At 37.3% G+C, this 17314-nt stretch overlaps 1 long non-coding RNA gene across 1 annotated transcript; it reads left to right on the top strand.

Moving 5' to 3' along the window:
* Window positions 1-5784: 5784 nt before the first annotated feature.
* Window positions 5785-6421, top strand: LOC124169771. The gene is made up of 3 exons (XR_006867231.1): window positions 5785-5883; window positions 5992-6088; window positions 6381-6421. It is a non-coding gene; the product is annotated as an uncharacterized LOC124169771 (long non-coding RNA).
* The last annotated feature ends 10893 nt before the right edge of the window (window positions 6422-17314 follow it).

The raw sequence follows: 17314 nt of genomic DNA, 5'->3' as shown, positions 1-17314 counted from the left end.
AATTAACGCAAAGCTCGTTGGCGTCTGAGAGCGGCCAGTTCAGGAACTACTTGTCTTCCAAAATTTTGCCCTCGTAATGCTCTCATACAACCGGGAGTTTTAAAAGCAATATATCTCATATGCCGCGAAAATAATCATGCCCGTCGCATTATGACTAGGCGCAAAAGATCCAGCTACGAATTCTTCGCAATATTCTCCGAAGTATGCTTCGCCCTCGACTCACCTGGAATGGAGTTTACTCTCGTCTGGACATCAGTGGGCAAAGCCGACGTATTGGTCATTGAGACTGCTTTAGCACCTAATCGTTCCGGTGGTGTAGTGGGTAAAGTATCGTGCTACGAATCAGAGGTTCCACGGATCAGGTCCCAGTGACGGATGACTTGATGCTGCACACACATACTTTAAAGATTTTTCTGATCTTAAAACTTCGCAATGCCTATCACAAGATCCATAGGATGTTGCATGGCTATTGAATTCTTACGTGCTCATTTATTTGTTGAAATTCAACTACTATATTGCATAACCATTGGGGCAGTTGACTGTGGAGTGACTTTTGACTACCATTTCCGCGTCGTCCAACCCAGCTTCAAGGCCCCTAACATTAGCTGTATGTGCAATGTGTCACGGCCTCCTTCCTTCTTCCTTCCTTCCTCCTTCCTTCCTACTCCTTCCACATTTCAAGGGAAAATTCCTCGGAAGTTCTATACAGCTGAGCGAAGGCAGAACATCGAGCCGCCCAAACTCAGTATTTCTCAATCGGGAAATTTTGGGCGTCTGCGTATGTATTAAATCAGAAACATTGAGCAAATGATTAAGTTAACATAGGTTAGACTTACCCTTAAATTTTCCAACAAAATGAGCATTACGCATACATTTAAAAACTATTTCATCATTACCATAGAACTAATGTTATTTCGAATTCATAGAAACAATGGACTGTTCGCGTTTTCCGCTGTTTATTTAGTCCCTACTTTGAACTTTTCATTACTTTTAGCACTCAACATCGGTTTTGGAATAGAATACATCTCACAATCAATTATTCGAGGTAATTTCGCGTCAGAAATGCGGTTGTAAGACATTTATGTTAATTTGCATACTAATTTTTAAAATTCCTTAATCCGATATCGATTTTTGTCTCTCTAAGTTCAAAAGACTTATTAACCAAAATGTAGCAAATAAAAAATGAGTAGCTCATTACCTTTATCTATCAATGGAGAAATTTTATTCTTGTAATTACATGAACTACCATTTATAGCGACATCTTCATTTTCTGGCCGATTTTCCAATATTCCCTATTCAATGAAGAGGAGCGATAGAGTTTTTTCACCATACCGTGAATTATAGTATCTGGTCGAATTTTACAATTGTCTTAGCAAAAAATATGTTTCCAGTTAGCAACCTAATGCTTACAAAAAATTTACCTCACATACAGCAGACATTTTCTTTTCACTTTCTTACGAAGGATTTACTCCCGTGATTGTTGCATAATTAAAATGTGCATCAAAGATGGACTTCTGAAGCAGTCTACGTATCAAGATAAAAGTGAATTAGTTTAATTGTGGACATTAAACACTTTGCAGAAAACGATTCGGACACAAAAACGGAGTATACAGGCATATGACTGCATGATACAGCATGTGTGTTGGAAAGAAGAGGAGAATTATGCAGGAATTGATAAATAAAGCTAGCATCAAAGATCGGAATTGAACAAAAGAAGCATTCGCTAGAATTAGCAGACATAAATTCGAGAATCAATTGATTGAATATGCCTGAAGGAGAAATTCACGAGGAAAAATATATCAGTCCATGATATGTATCAACTTGTAGCTAGGAAAAAATTAATAATAATTCGATTACCAGGGAAAAAATTCTAGAAAAAAATTCATCCTCTTCTTTTTACTCAAAAATGTAGTCGAATTCCTTTAAGTTCCTTTCCACTCATTCACATATCCGTAACCTTTCCAGTTTCCTAAATAACTTTCAATTAGTAAAAATCATAATACATTTCTGGTTCTCATTTTATGCCAGTTTATAGAATTGAAAAACATTTAACGCGTAGTTCTGATAGATCTATTTTAACAAAGATCTAATGTTTAATTAATGTTGTTAATCAAATATGCGTTCGTATGGATCAACTTTGTGATTAAAAATCAAGTTTTAAAGAAATTATGAAGTTCAAATACTGTATTTACACCTCTCATTTCACTATAAAAGAAATCGTTTACTGACCAAATTAATCAATTTCTTCGGATAACTTTACGAAAGAAATGATTGAACCTTATGGCCATCACATATGCCGTTGCCTAGATAAATTCGGCTTCGCATTTCTCTTCAATTGCAGATGTTACCTGAATTGCAGAAGTTGTTCCAATATAATCCTCGGGAAACTATTATTGGGCATAGAATATTGAGCAAAGCATTGCAATACTGAGCTAAAAACAGACAACTGATTTCTCGGAAGTGGCTCAAAAAAGTAATTTCATTCTGCTGTGAGGAACTCTATAGGAGTTTTTCCTTGAAGCGTAGACCGTGACACATCGCTCATGCAGCTAATGGTTAGGGGCCTTGAAGCTGGGTTGGACGACGCGGAAATGGTAGTCAAAAGTCACTCCACAGTCAACTGCCCCAATGGTTATGCAATATAGTAGTTGAATTTCAACAAATAATTGAGTGCGTAAGAATTCAATAGCCATGCAACATCCTATGGACCTTGTGATAGACATTGAGAAGTTTTAAGATCAGAAAAATCTTTAAAGTATGTGTGTGCAGCATCAAGTCATCCGTCACTGGGACCTGATCCGTGGAACCTCTGATTCGTAGCACGATACTTTACCCACTACACCACCGGAACGATTAGGTGCTAAAGCAGTCTCAATGACCAATACGTCGGCTTTGCCCACTGATGTCCAGACGAGAGTAAACTCCATTCCAGGTGAGTCGAGGGCGAAGCATACTTCGGAGAATATGGCGAAGAATTCGTAGCTGGATCTTTTGCGCCTAGTCATAATGCGACGGGCATGATTATTTTCGCGGCATATGAGATATATTGCTTTTAAAACTCCCGGTTGTATGAGAGCATTACGAGGGCAAAATTTTGGAAGACAAGTAGTTCCTGAACTGGCCGCTCTCAGACGCCAACGAGCTTTGCGTTAATTTTTTCCGCCACTGTACATAGCTTTCAAAAAGTTATGTACAAGCTTGAATAAAGCTTACAAGTTATGTGAACACATACAAGCCGTAGAATAGTACATTACACCTGCAGAATACATGCCATATTGCACCCATAGCAGATTTGTCATATCATTCCTGCTGCAGACTTGCCATATCAAACTTGCTGCAAACTTGCCATATCAAACCTGCAGCAAACTTGCCATATCACACCTGCAGCAAACTTGCCATATCAAACCTGCTACTACCCACATAGCATGTAAGCTTACGTCAAGCTTGACTTTTCCTTGCCTATGTCAAGCTACCATATTGATTTTCCATTGCCATGTCAAGGTGGAAATATTTTCTGGTCAGAAAACTCAGTCATGAGATCATCTCAAGCAGGGATGAGAATTGCTTAGATTTACAAATACATTTTCTTGTATTAATATCCCACTTAAGAAACTGCCTCCAAAAGGCGCCTTGAGGGTGCCTTTCAGGTGATATGGCGAAATATTTTTTTTACACAATTTGTATACGGGATGTGAACAATTTACACATTTTATGTATATTTTTACAGCCTATATAGTACTTTATACAGTGTGTACACGGTATAAAATGTACACAAGTGAATACAGTGTACATACAAAAATGTATGCGAAAGGGTCCATTTGAAATCTATGCTAAAAACAATTACTTCCATTATAACGATAAAACTGGAAGCTTGGTTGTAAGGTTTTAATAATATTTACTTAATGAGAATTATAGTAATATAACAATATAATGTTATTTGATACAATTATCTTCATATTCATAAAAAACTCAAGTTAAAAAAAATTTCCCATTATATTACGAACTTATTTTAATATTTTGGATTAAAAATCGTATTTTGAACTCGCGCCAAAACGCCCGGCGGCCGTCTTGTGTACCACGTGACCTAACTGGAACTAACGGTTACTGATATTTTGTGATTGTGCATGGCTGTGCTTACAAGCGTAGGCTACGTTACAAGCAAATTTACGTTGAAGTATGCTATGGAAGAAGAAAATAATCCGTGCTTCGTAGCGAATACTGGCAAAAAGGGATTGGAAGTATGCTGTTTCATGCAACAAATCAACGCCTGAATAAGTTTTTGAATTCCCGGAAACAGTGGCTTTTAGCGTCACGAAGAGATTCTCTGCTGTGCTGACCGTGTATGTAAATGTAAGTAAATGGAACATTTTTTTTCCATTCGATACTTATGTATGATTAATGAACCGCCAATTACTATCCAATAATTATTTAAGATTATTCATTATTTTATTCTCAGGGTAATTACAATTTAGCATGGTCTTTGCTTTCGCTGGCATAGTGAAAAGAATCCATTCAGACGGTTAAAGTTGAAATATCAGGGTTCTCGCAGTAGAAACCACTTTGTTAACAGTTCTTTATGACATTAAAACATTAGTCTCAACCTCAATTAACTCGTATATGAATGATTTTTCTTGAAAATGAGTAACTATTGGGAATATGTCGAAGAATAATAGCAATTAATAAGCTGTTCTAAACATAGCCATCAGTTGAACTCTCTCCGATCATTATAATTTAGGTATTGATTTGTGCTTTAGTACATTTTTTTACAAATGCCCATGTATATATCGTACATTTCTGCCAGTACATTTTTAACAGACATGTTGCACTCAAGGGCATAAGTAACACGTTTATAAGCTGTTTCTGTGCAATAAGATTGCAATCCTTAAAATTTTTGTTATGTAATCAATTACTCGTGTTTGTTGATAGAAAAATTAGTGGTATATTAAAATCTATGGTTAGCACCTGTTTGATAAGCATGTAGGCAGGATTTATGATGATTAAGTACCAAGTCTGCTAAGGTAGTAAGCAAATCAATTGGTATTAGTGTATTTATAACAATTTTATATTTACAGGCTACAGTAAATTAAAACTACAGAATAGCCAGCTCCTCATGTGGATGGGAGAAATGGCCCCTGGGTTTTCACACTTGGAGAGGAAAGTAGATGCTTTATTGGCTTGTGACCCAAAGCGAAAGGATGCTGCTGTGGAGGAGATGAATTTCAGCCAATTGCCATTGACAGCAGATGAGGATTTCATCAAACTCTGCCATAGGATAAGTGAAGATCCCTCATTTGAGCCAAAGTTGGTAAGTGAATAATGATAATTTGTGTGCTGCCATCCTGATTCAAACATTGTATGATTTTTTTAATGAAAGAACAATTAAGTTTTTGTAAGAAAGTTTCAAAATCGATGTAAATTTGGAGCTCGCCAGACATTCGTAGGTGTTTGGAATTCAAAGTGCTATAAAAATACTCAAGTAAAACATAATTTTGAAGTGCATATGGATTAATGTCCAATGAAATATTAAACAATTATGGTATGATTGGATTTTTGTTATTTCATATGCACTTGTGCACACATACTACATGTGCATAATAACCATGACAATTGTGTTAAGTATTTTGGTGAATTTTTCTTCTGGCTGTAAACATGATTTTTTTATTCTTGTATTAGCTGTTAACTCTTAATTGATCTGATCTTTTTAATCTCTAGATTCAATGTTTGGTAGCAGTTGGTAGAAGAAATGAATGAGCACTTCTACAAAATATGTTGCGTCGTCTTAGAATGACAATGTAGCAGAGCTGTATTCCCTAACAGGCAAACTTCAGAAGAATTCGGTTAAGAAATCATTTTATAGCTCTTCAGTGTGTCCTATTATTTTTCGTGAGTACATCCAATAAGATATTCTAAGATTATTATAATAATTGATCATTGAAATGAACTTTTAACATATTACATTAAATGACATCTAAGTTTTATATAATTTCATAGGTGTATGCAGAAGGGTCTACCGTGATGCATCTGATGTGGTGCTGAAAGGGTGTCTGATTAATTGGCTCAACCAGGCTAAAGTCAGGAAAATAAGAAAGTAAGTAGTCGCTTCTCATTTCTCTGCCACATTAATTCGATCATCCCAGACATTTTCTTCATATTTTCCATTCCCTCTTACAATAGGTATACACTATAATGTTCCATGGAAGTTGATTTATTTACCGCCATTATGAGAATGTGGGGGTACAATATGGACATCTCATTTATTAAATCTGATTGCTTATTCTTTTTGGAATATTAGTTAATAATTTCTCAATTTACCTCCCTGATTTAAGTAAATGATACATGATATATCATTTCACATGGAGTAATTACTATTTTCTCTTCAGGGATTGGCAGGATAAACAGACTGAGGATCAGGCTGATGAAGACAATAATTTTGCTTAATAAGTTCATCAGTAACGATCTATAAGTATGCAACCATGTAAGTTCCATGCACAACCTTGTTCTCCCATAACTAAACAAGAATTCAAAAGAATGAAGTTTTAATTTTACATCCTCAAAGCCAATCAGCATACTTGTGAATGTTTTGATAAAATTTGAGCAATATGTTTTTACCTTTTGAAGATTTCTGGATTTTAGTTATTACCATGTGTGACCTAGGGGGTCATAAATTTTTTAAAGTGTTTCTGTCTTTGATGTTTCCTATTCAGTTTGTAAGTATTTCACTCACTTCATTAATAATGATTAACTATCGATGACTAGATATCTATCTTCGGTATGTCCACCGCTGCCTCAACATGTACATAATTAATGAGAAAAATAAACTCTTCAGCATTTATTTGTTGCCCATTTTATTAAATAAATTTAGCAGGCAAATTCTGTGCATGTGAAATGACTAACAATTGATAGAGTGGAAAATTTTCAATTTTGTTGTTGTAAATTGATCATTATTTAGGAGAGCATTTTATTTAGCAGAAATTTTAAGCCAGTTTTTCCTCAGCAAGTGTCACTAAATGGTAGGTGTGGAACTAGTTTTCCTAGTATGTAGCAGGTGTGACACTACACGTTTTCAGTAGGTGTGATGTGACAAGTTTGCAGCAGGTTTGATGCGACAAGTTTGCCGCAAGTTTGTTGCGACAAGTTTGCTGCAAGTTTGAAAAAGCGTAACTAGGAGGTTTGATTCAAGCTTGCCGCAAGCCTGCAGGCTTGTCATGACAAGTTTGCTGCAGGTTTGATGCGACAAGTTTGCCGCAGGTTTGTTGCGACAAGTTTGCCGCAGGTTTGAGGCGACAAGTTTGCTGCAAGTTTGAAAAAGCGTAACTAGGAGGTTTGATTCAAGCTTGTCGCAAGCTTGCAGGCTTGTCATGACAAGCTTGCTTCAAACTTGCAACTTTGTCATGACGAGCTTGCAGCAAGCTTGCTGCAAGTTTAGCATGCTATCTGGGTAGGTGTTCATTTATTGTATCCCACAAGTTTTTATGTTGATTTAATTGCAAGAGTACCTCTTTCTGTACCTACTAGGCTTTTTGAGAATGGTCTGACATGATTCCTGTTAGATTATTTTCTGTTTTTACTTCTCAAGGTATTGTACAAATGTTTTAGAATTGTTTTCTTTTGTTATTGTTTCTCTATTCCAAGTACATATTTCCCAGGAAATTACCCGAGTGGTTCACCTAGGCTTGTATTTATTAAATTTTATTTCCATTAGAAATGCACTAAACAATGGAAGGGCTTGCATTGGTGTGTTAATAAGCAAGGCGTCTAAACCGTGATTCAGGTTTGTTTTTTCTAGGTTGCTGCAAGCTTGATTCTGGCTTGCATTGCTATATGGGTACAAGCATAGGCGGATCCAGGGGGGGGCACGGGGGCACGTGCCCCCCCCAGACCCTTAAAAATATGCTAGATTTTTAAAACGGTCCCATTATCATTTCGTTCGTTTTGTATGGCGAGGTTTCCTTGTGCCCCCCCTGAAAAAAAATCCTGGATACGGCCTTGCTTGTGCCCCTCCCAGAAAGAAATCCTGGATCCGCCCCTGGGTACAAGGGTGGACTGGCCAGGTTGGCAATCTCTGAGGCACCCAAGGTTAGGGGGGCCCTGCTGCATCTTGAAGGGATATTAAAGGTGTAATTAAAAAAGATATTCATTACTTAGATTACTTGAACCAATGTTTTTTGTAATTATAAAATTTTTCGTATTCATTTGTTGCTTTCTTAACTGCATACTCATTGTAAAAAAATGAAGTGATTTAGGTGTCCCGAAGACAAAAAAGAAACTGCAAGTGCTTATTTGGTAGGGTTATTCGAAAAGATTGTATTTAGTTTCTTTTTTTAGATTTCATTGCCGTTTATGGGGCAAATTCACGAAAGAGATATCAGCGATCCCTAATACATTAATAATTTTCTCACTTTTCATAGTATTTTTTCATGCTAAACTTCTTTTTTATTAACTTTATCTACTATTTAAGAGTGAAAATAGTGTCAAAGTCCATTTTCGGGCATGCAGTTTCCTAAAATTTTCCAAGAAGGACCTCCGAATTCCCCCATCAGGACCCAAATCACCCCAGACTGCTAAATACTACCATCATTGGAACAGATATACCCTCTGTCTGTTTCTATCATTCACGTTTGGTATTGAGCACATCTATTCATGTGAGTACCCAGTAGGGATGCAGCTAGGAACTAAGGCTGGGGAGGGGGGGGGGGTTTAGGTGCAACTAATACATGTGTGTGTGGGGGTATAGAATACCCTCCAGGATTAGTGATAGGTGCGAGATTAGTAAATTGGCGAATTTTAAGATAAATGGTGAGTTTTACTGCTTTCTGAGGGATATTTTATTAGTCCTTACACTATTCTCTTGGTAATATTAATCCAATTAAGTAAAATGGATTAAACTTAAAAATTTCTCTTGAGCTCTGGGGGGGGGGGGGGAGGGGAGAATTTATCCCCCAAAACCCCCCTCGCTGCTCCACTGGTACCCAGGATCAAAAAAAGGAGGGCATGTCGTGGTCTTTCAATTAGTAACATTTTTGCAAATAAAGAAGAAACCAAAATTGTAAGTAAATTATGACAGCGTTTCATTGGCCTATACAATGACGAGAATGATTTTTAAATTTGTTCCATGCCTTATGCGAGTATAATTTTAAAAATAATTTCTTTAAAATTTTCGTTACGAGCTTAATTTATTTTCGCTTCTAAGGGGGGGGGGGGCGTAGCCAGGAATTTCGTTCGGGTTAATGATCGAAAAAACTTTATTTGTCAAAGAAATCTTTTGTAAACTCGTCATTTCTCAATATTTTGTTTTTTATATTAATCAAAGTAACTGTGTTTTCATATTGTCGGGGGGGAGGGGGCAGGGGGGGTCCGATCCCACCGCGCTACGCCGCTGAAGGGCTGTTTCCAGCTGGTTACGCCCATTCATGTACCCGCTGTCCTACTATCTGATTTCAGTCATTAAACTCGCGGCGGAATTGCTTGTGTCAGTACATATTTTGCAAAGAGCCTTTTTACTGAGGGTAAGAGTTTCCGTTAATAGTACTTTCAGTGATTATTTAGCGCAATTGGGTGTCAACCCATTAAAATAAGGGTTCAATCAGGTCGTAATACGCTTAGTCTTTGCCGTGGTTTTATTTTTATTATCGTCGTTTCCATTGTTGTCATGCCTAGAAAATTTGTATTTATGTTACTGAAGGTTTCGAGAATCAATATCAACTATCCGAAAATTACCAACATTCTTCGCTTACCAAAAAAACGAAGAAATTTTACCACATCTCCTTATGGGAAAACGGGGTGTTTGTACTAACAATGGCGGACGTCGTGAATCCCATAGTGGAAGCCTATGCGACGACTCGACATGATGAGAGAGTAGTGTTGAGAGAGGAATCTAGAGGACTCTGGTCATAATATCTCTTTTGAGCCATCTGGCGTCGAGACCATTTACTTAAAGCATGACTTAAAGTATCACTGGTCACACAAGGTTTTAAATTGGCATTATGAGTATAGGTATTCTTGACCGCAACTGCCGTGAAAATAGCATTTGTGCAGGGGAAGGCAGGTATGGCTTCGGGGTGTTCCTGTACTCCAGCAAACCCAAATAAATATCACCACCTGATTCGGCAGATTTTTTAAAAATACTAACAATTTTCACTCCACTTTCCGCCTGACCATTCGATTGAGACCATTTGGAGCTCACAATTACATGTTCAAATTCATATTGTGACGCAAATCTCTTAAAATCTTTACAAGAAAATTGAGTACCATTGTCAGTTATCAAAATAGCAGGTATTCCAAACCTTGAAAAAATGCATTTGCAATGGTTGATAATCGACTGACTTGTCTCATTACTAAGTTTAGCAACTTGAATATATTTTGAGTAGTAATCCATTACCACCAAATACATTTTACCATTCCATTGAAATAAATCAGCACCTAGTTTATACCAAGGAATACCAGGGACTTTATGCCATAACAATGGTTCTTTCGGATTAACAGGTTTAAACTGTAAACAAGTTGTACATTTACTAATTACATTACACAAATCATTATTAATCCCCGGCCAAAACAATGCACTTCTTGCTCTAATTTTTGCTGTTACAAGTCCTACATGGCCTTCATGAAGCCTTTCAATCATATCCCTTTGCAGGGCTTAAGGAACAACAATACTATTATTTTTTTAAATTACATCATTAATCACAGTCAATTCATCCCTGAAATTCCAAAATGGCCTTACTACAAGACTAACTTCATTTTTACTTCTCGGCCACCCATTAATGATGTACCTTTTCACCTCAGATAAGCATTTGTCCTGCTCCGTTTCCAATTTAAATTTTTCCCACAAGGGTTTTGACATAGGTAGGTTTTCAGTTACCAGTTTGGCTTGACATATTACTTCCTCATTGAGACTTTCTAAATTTGCATCCACGCCATCGGAAATAGAAGCTCTGGAAAGTGTATCTGCAATGTACAGTTCTTTCCCAGGCTTATACATGACTTGTAAATTATAAGCTTGAATTGCTAACATCATACGTTGCAAGCGTGCAGGGACTTTATTTAATGGCTTTTTAAATAGCGTCTCCAAAGGACGATGATCAGTTTCCACAAGAACTTGCCTACCATACACATACTGTCTAAAACGAAGGCACCCAAACACAATACCTAACATTTCCTTTTCAAGCTGACAATAACGAACTTCTGTGGAAGTAAGTGCTCTTGATGCAAATGCTACTGGTTTTCCTTCCTGTAAAACCACTGCACCAAGGCCTGTGGAAGAACTATCCACTGAGAGAATAACATCCTTATTTGCATCAAAGTACTGTAATACAGGGGCAGTGATTAGCTTTTGCTTTAGTTTTTAAAAAGCCTGCTCTTGACGATCTGTCCACAAAAACATAACATTCTTTTTCAGCAACTCTCTTAATGGTTCTGTTAGGGTGGAATAGTTATTTATATGCATTGAAACATAGTTGGTCATACCCAGAAATCTTTCAATTCCTTTTTTATCAGTGGGAGGATTCATTTCAGTGATGGATCTCACACGCGAGGGATCTAGACTTACACCCTTTTCGGAAAAAATATGGCCTAAAAAGGAAGCTTCATTTGTGAAAAACTGGCATTTATCTAAATTAAATTTTATTCCATTTTTCTGGGCAACTTGAAGAACTTTTATCACTCTTAGGTAAAGTTCGTCTACACTAGAACCCCAAATACAAATGTCATCTAAATAAGTACAAGTACCTTCCATATTTTCAAATATTTGTGCCATTAATCGATGAAACAATTCAGAGGCACTGGAAACACCAAATGGCATTCTGCGAAAGACAAAACGCCCAAATGGGGTAATAATGGTGCACAACTCACTACTTCTTTCATCCAGCTTCATCATCCAAAACCCACTTGAAGCATCAAGAATAGTGAAAACCTTAGCACCACACATTCTATATTTTATTGCATCAAATGTTGGCAATTGAAATTTAGGAACAATTATACTTTCATTTAATTCACCAGGGTCAATGCAAATTCTAATTTTATTACTCCTTTTCCTCACAATGACAATATTGTTGACCCATTTAGTCGGCTTGGTAATTGGTTAAATCACTCCTGCCGTTACCATGCGCTGGAGTTCATTTTTTAATTCTGAGTGGAGACTTAAAGGAATCCTACGGGCTGCTTGAACAACAGGTCTACTATTTTCCTTAACTTCAATCGACACGACACCAGGCAGAGTGCCTACACTACCATCAAACAATTCTGAAAACTGGGAATTAATTTTAGAGATGAGTGTCTGTTGAACATCTTCACTTACAACAGTACATACCACACTCGACTCAGGGAAAATTTTCTGCTGTGTGAGTCATTTGGAACTGTCATCTATTTGCTTTGTACCACTGATCTGTATGTGCTTTCGAACTGCTGTGGAATTGAAACACGGCACACAGCAGTTAATGACTTCATAGCGTCCTAGCATGTCATCAACTCATTTGTATCACATTTTGAACTGCTTTGGATTTCCATTGGAAACTGCTATGGGACTCATTTGGATTTAAATTTGGAACTCGTTTGTACCACCCGTTCATCCGTTTTGAAACTGATTTGTACCAGTTGGACATTCATTTGTAACTCATTTGTACCTACACCATGCTACCTGCTTTGTAGCAGTTCAAGATGGCGTATTCAATTTCCTTGAAGTTTATTTTAGTCTGTTTCGGACATTTAGGCAAGATGAATATTGCGAATTGAAGTGCGGCAGTGTCACCATCTTGCATTAATTCCATTGCTTTCCAAAGCATTAGTCATAAGCGAAGGACTTTCAAGCTCGACAAGGTTAAAACAAGTTTCATAATTTTATGTTGCGGAGTGAGGGGTAAGTGACTTTGGTGGCCAAGAAAGTCCTTACCGAGAGCTTAATTCCGATCTTACGTGGTTGATGTGGATCATTCAGTGTCCATTTTTGAGTGGAATGCCTTCGTTTCTGGATGTTTTTTCTTGAAAACAGTCATGTTATATATCTGAAAATTCAATGGAAAATGCGAAAAAAGGCCTTTCGGGGTAATTGAACTTGTCTACCGCGACATTGAAATATATTTTCGAAGGAGGGGTTCATGGCGAAAAAATTCAGTCCTAAAATACGGATGCAAATGTGGACATAATTATTTCCTAGGGATCGCGGAGACAATACATCGGTATGTTTTATGTATATTAATCTATGCAAAATACTACTTTTCCGGTAATATTAAAGAACGGAAGCAATGAAAAAAAAGGTTGCAAAAATGCCGTAAAATTCAATATTTATATGTGCGAAGTATATATACTTTGAAAGTATAGACATTTATGTTTTTGAGATAATAATATACTTGGAAACGCAAAAAAACGCGAGCGCTATGAAGTTGTTATTGAATACCTTTATTATACACAACCAAGATTCTCGGTACGCAGTGAAGATAATCTTGTCGCATTTCAAATCGGACCCAAAAATACGATTTAAGCAACAAGGAAAATAGAATAATTTTTAAACTCATTCGAGTGAATATTTGGGAGTTCCGTTTCTATTAACCGACTTCCGACTATTTCTTATTAAACCACTTATGCATTTTTATTGCATATATATTAAAGAATTTTCGTTTACCGACCAAACGTATCAGGCTGAACCTGGCCATGGCATGTTGGCGCGTAGAAGACAGTTCCAAAACAAATGATGACGTATATAAATCGCATGGATTTGTTCACAAAGAATTGCAAACGTATGGAAAGCAGTAACACATGAATCGTCTCCGTATACAGCAGTTACAATACGAATTATGACGTCTGGAAATCCTATCGAATCGTTCAACAAAGAATTGTAAACGTATGGAAAGCCTTAGAAAAATCTTCTCGGGATACCGCGCGGGTAAGATTATTTGAGAGCGCCAAAATAATAATATACCAACAACTCATTCTCCATATGTTGTTGATTATTCGGGCGCTCTCAAATAATCTTACCCGCGCGGTATCCCGAGAAGATTTTTCTAAAGTTGTTCGCCGGGAAAGTGTAAAATCATATGTATGGAAAGCCGTTACACATGAATCTTCTCAGTACACAACAGTTACAATACGAATGATGACGACCGGAAATCCTGTCGTCTCGTTCAAAAGGAGTTCCAAATGAATCTTTTCCGTACACAGCAGTTACAATACGAATGATGACGTCTGGAAATCCTGCCGAATCGTTCAAAAGGAGTTCCAAATGTGTAGAAAGCAGTTCCACACGAACACACTCTGTACAAAGGAGTTCGAAAGGGGATCACAAATGAGTTACAAACGTCTTCATATTTCTAATTTTTGGTACAAATGAGTGGAAATGAGTTTCACAGCAGTTCCAATGCAGATTTTGGTGTTCCAAAGCAGTTTCAAAAGGGTTCCAAAGCAGTTTCAAAGCAAAACTTTTTCCCTGAGGAGTCACCTTCAATTGACGAATTATTTACTTGAATTAGATTTAATTTTATGCTGGATTTCAGACCAATTATTGGAACACAATCAATACCAAGAATTACAAACTGTAATGTATTTATAACACCAGTCATATCCCTTAAATTTATAGGAATCCAACCAACAACTGGTACACTTGAGTGATCTAATTGTAATATCTTTTTAGTACAAGGTTTAATTATTTTCTCATTCAACCCAACTCTTCTAAAATCTTTTATACTCAAAATGTTACATTGAGCTCCAGAATCAATTTTAAACTTAACCTCTTCTTGATGTACAATGTAACTTTTCAAAAGTTCATTTTTGAATGGACAATTACTTCCATCCTCAGCCACAAGAGCAATTCCCAAGAAAAACTCATCACTTTCATGAGCTTCATGAACTCTACTCACACAATTATTAGACGAATTACAATTTTTCATTTTAAAATTTAAGTTATCATTCTTCCTTGATCTGTTCTTTAAACACTTATTGGCAAAATGATTCAACTTTGAACACAATCGACACCGTTTTCCATATGCTGGACATTTATTTATTCCGTGCGAACCGCCACAGTACTTACAGTTCACTATCCTTTTAGCACCAGGATTACCGGCAATTAGCATTCTGCGATTCCTCACAGCCAACAAGACTTCTTCCCCTTTGTCCACTTGATCCATGGTCACCACGTCCAGTCTGGAGGCCTCGACGTTCTTGAGGAACTTCATCACGTAATCTAGAGTAAGACGCTTGTCGTCCTCTGAAATTAATTTGGTCTTCAGGTCGAAATATTTGGAATCCAACCCAGAAATTATCTTACTCTTAGTCAGCTCCTCACGTAGCGATCCTAATTCGCATTGCAGACTAATGTTAATTACTGCCGTGAAATAGTCCTCGAACCTCTCATCTGGCATCTGCTTTCGGCAGAAGAAATTGTGCCGCAGCACCGTCAGGCTCTTTTTTGGAGAGAAGTACTCTTCAAGCGACTTATGACTACGTCCACTTTCGTACTCTCGCTGGCAGTCAAATTGAACGAGTTGAAAACCGAGATGCACTTTTCACCGATGTAGTTCAACAAAATGTTTACTTGACGTTCCTCACTTTCTTTGTCAAGTGCATGCGCTTTTAAATAGATTTTAAATCTTTGTATCCAGAGTTGGAAATTATTTCCTACGTTCCCTTCTAAATTCAAAGGTTTTAACTCGGACATTTTTGCGTCCATTTTACGGTGACGTTCCACGAATTACGCACACGCGACGAAATTAATTATGCATGAACTCGCACTAACACTTCTGACACCATGTCGTTGTTGATCGGGTTCGATCATGAGCAATTAAAAGAATGCAATTATCCATAGATGTTTATTCGGCGAGCTCATACAATAGACTGCACAGAATAAGTGTGTGTGGCCAAACCACAGGTGAATAGTGAGGTGGCGCTGATGCCATCTCACGGCCAATTTGGCAACTACATCAACATTAATTAATTACAAAAATCACCATTTCCACTCACCTGTAGCACGCACTCAACGATAAGGAAATGAACTTACCCGCTAATGCTTGCCCTCCAGAATACGTGGCGCCGCCCCGGCAAACGTGCGGCAGGTTGAGGAAACGACTTCACCCTTTGCCCTCGGAATTTTTCAGCTCCTATACCAGTAGTCTACTCCCTATTAGGGAAATTGCATACTTTTTATAAACAGTATGCTGATATATACATGTATATATATATACAGTAAACACTTAGTACCGCAATATACTTTTTTCCGCTGAAAATTCAGTTTGTACACTATAAAATGACTCCCAAAAGTCTCCCGAGTTTCGCGGGCTAAAAAATACCCCCCCACTAATCTTTGGCCGTGACGTCATAGTTCAGTGGGAGTCCAGATCCAAGCCCAGTAACTGCAGGTTTGGAAGAGCCACGTTGCGTTTAAAGGAGAACATGGGTGAAATAAGGAAAAATTACAAGTGGTGCAATGTTCGTCTGTGCAATAACACCCCAGAAAAAATTTTCGTCTGCATTCCCACGGAGGAAATTAGAAGAAAAGCCTCGATGCATGCCGTCTGTCGGGATGAGCGTTACGGAAAATTAAGAGTATAATATACGAAATGATAAACCCGTGAGCTATGTGAACGAAGATAACTTTAATATAAATAATATTTCCATATTTCATTGACTGAATAACTTGAAACTGAGATTTTTCGATAATTCGGCCGCCGTAGAATAAAAACTCAACTTCCGAACAAAAATCGAGATAGGTGTTTCTCGATGGTTACGATGGACTCAAATTATTTATGGCACTTGCTCAATTTCAGTTACGGAAGGACATAGAAAATTCCATGATGTTTAAAATCAAGGGAGGAAATATAAAAATATAGAGCAACGTTGATCCTCATGCATTCGAGTGCCAGCCAAGAAGACAGCGTTTTCTTCTACTGTCGGCGTCAAAATGATGTGCCGCTGTACTTTGCAAATTTATATCCTGCTTCACTTCATGCTATAATAATGAACTATACGTCATTTTAAAGTAAATTTTATCCTAAATTCTGATTTATTTTCTTACAAAAAAAAATTCAAAAATGTAGACACGGCCAGTGCAATAAATGACTCGAGTGCGCGGATCCGCGCACCGAAAAATTAGCCGTTTTGTCAACTTCATGAATTTTGCAACTCAACCGAGAGAAAACTACTACGTCTACAGCATTCATCTTCCACATTAATTTACACTCATCAGTGCGGATTAATAAAATGGCTTTTGGGTATTTTTAGAACTTATATTTTGTTATAAATTAATGAAAATATTTAAACATTACCTTGTCCCATAGTTTACCCCGAAAGATAAAGGAAGTTGTAGATGGAAAAAGAATGGAATCCAGAGGTGGTC

The sequence above is a fragment of the Ischnura elegans genome, chromosome 12 (genome assembly GCF_921293095.1).
Source record: "Ischnura elegans chromosome 12, ioIscEleg1.1, whole genome shotgun sequence".
NCBI classification, from domain to species: Eukaryota; Metazoa; Arthropoda; class Insecta; order Odonata; family Coenagrionidae; genus Ischnura; species Ischnura elegans.
The sequence above is the reverse complement of the archived record's forward strand: the minus strand, read 5'-3'. Positions and strand labels throughout refer to the sequence as shown.